Below are 2,531 nucleotides of genomic sequence, written 5' to 3' on the forward strand. Positions count from 1 at the left end.
CTTCTGAATTTTACTGGGTGAAAGCAACATATGATCTAAATAATTTTGATGTGTACAAAATACGAAACATTAACATTTTCACTAGAGTGGATCAACTCTGAAATTGCTCCATGGAGAGATAATAATCCACAAAGAAGCTACTGCTGACCAGAAGAAAGTTGAAGAAATATTTAGTAAGTCTACTCATGAAAAGACTGAAAAAACAGCAAAAAATAAATAGAACAGCTTGTGTAATATTTAGTCTCCTACACTGTTTACAGCATTTGCTTAATGATATGTATACAAGAATAAAAAATATCATAGCCTATTTTGTAAATGCCTGTGGGCAGTAAATCTAGCAAGTCAAACTATTTAGAAATGCTTTGAAGTGGAAAAGCCTCTTGAGCATGAAACACAGCACAGGGTGGGAGTCCAAGGGCTTTATTGATCACCCTTCATTATCTTAAAGAGCAAAGAGGCGGCAATGCCTTTTCTGGCCTCTTCAAAGACCCCTGGCAGGATCCTTCAAATGCTAGCAACAATCCCTGAGGTGGTTTCTGAGGTGACTGTAATGACTTTCTCATTCATATTTCATTTCCTCACCCTTTTAAACATAATTACAATCTATGCGTAACTTTCTTAAGATATTCAGATGCATATAAAACATTCAACTGCACACAACCTGCAAATTCTCCTGTGAATTTTTGTCAGATCACTAGAATAGCAAGGGTTAAGTTTTCTTGACTTCAGTAACTTTGTTCAGTGCGGCCAGAAATACTGTCACAGTGCTTCATTTTGTTCTTTAGACTAGTTGCTAAATCAGCCAATCATTAAGCAAATATGTGAACCCAGTTAGATCTCAGTACTTTTAACAGTACCTGTAGGCGCTGTGGCAAATCCAGAAGTGCATATTCTTTGCAAACCCAATGAATTATTTAACTCACACGTAACTTGCACATTCATAGATGTGAACTTGTAGTTAACCTGTGATCAAAGACAGTATTATCAATCATAATTATAACTGACACTAGAAGTTCAATTAAGGCTTTTTTGTTCCTAACTGTAATCTCTAAAACGTTTGTTTCAGATGGTACTCTGAACTTTTCCAAAGAGTACGGGATCCGCTAGTTCCTCTAACCAGGAAACTCCAAGAGAGTTAAAAACAAACTCCACTACAGCGTTTCTGGTTTCCAGAATTATTGTCACCAGGAATTACACTAAATCTGCACCTGACAAATTTTAACATGCCACAGGCTGGGTAAGAACTCCTAAGCATCTCCATACCTGAGGTACATCTGGACTGCTGGCAGATGTGCTCCACAGCACATCCCCCGTTGTGGTTCCCTGACTTTTTAGCTCTTTCCTGGTCTGCTCATCTTCCCTTCCAATGAAGACTACAACATGGGGGGCAGCAAGGTAGACTGGGGTGGTCTGTACCCAAGTCCTGAACCCAAGATGAAGTCAGGACAGTTTGGGATGTGGATGCAGATCAGGGAAACACTCCCAGCCACGGAAAAAGAGATTTTGAGTCAAGATAAAAATAACACACAGCATTTTTATTCCTTGCAATAACTAAAGTATTTTAATTCAGTCTGAGAAGTACAGAGTTCTTATTGCCAGCTCACAGTAAGGTAAAAAAAGCAGCTTTAGTTTTGGATGTGCAACATAATGTACAATGCAGAACATAATCAATGATGTCGAACATTTTGTGCATTACGTTCCAACAGTTGCTGTTTTTTAAAATCACCTGGAGCTTAAACACAGATCTAGGCAACAGGCACATTACTTCAAAAATAATTTGAAGCTGTCTTGGCAAACCTAACAGTTCTCGATGCATTAAAAAAAAATTTAAATCTCGATGTGACACTAATTATCTCTTCACTTTGTGATGTTAAAACTGAGCTCTCCAACAGCAGAGCATTTCAGAGCCCGGCTAAAGGAAGAAGCATGTGATTGTTCATCTCCTTTCTGCACGTTATACCGTGCTCCCGAGCCCAGCGCGTGCATCCCTGGTTTGACGACGCAGCACTGCTTCGTTTTACAGGCGTTAATTACAGTCCTCGGCTGTTAACGGACGCGCTTCTCCTCCGCTGGGCAGCGTTTTCCTCGGAGCCGAGGCTGAGCGAGAAGCACGAGTAAGCAGCCGGCCGGGCCTGCATGAGCCCCCTCCCCCGGGACCGAGGAGCCCCCAACAGCCGCCATGCAGCGCGTCCCGTGCGGGGAGGGCCGGGTCCCGCCGGCACCGGGCCCTTCGCAGCCCGGGCCCCCACAACTCTCCGCTCACTCGCTGCAGCGCCGCCAACCCGCAGCCTAACATGGCCGCCCAGAGAAGCTCAGGTGGGTGGGGAGACCCGTGGGCGGGAAGCGCCTCTGGAGGGCGGGAAGCAGCTCTAGCGGACGGGGAACCGGCCCTGGAAGGCGGGGAAGCGGCCTCACCGCCCCCGGGGCGGCCCCAGCGGGGCGGAGCAGGCCGGCCCCTACCCCGGGCAACCGCCATTTCTGCCGCTGCCGGAAGCCCCGTCTGCTGGTGCGGAAGTGACGTCTCGCGCTCC

The sequence above is a fragment of the Phalacrocorax carbo genome, chromosome 1 (genome assembly GCF_963921805.1).
Source record: "Phalacrocorax carbo chromosome 1, bPhaCar2.1, whole genome shotgun sequence".
NCBI lineage: Eukaryota > Metazoa > Chordata > Aves > Suliformes > Phalacrocoracidae > Phalacrocorax > Phalacrocorax carbo.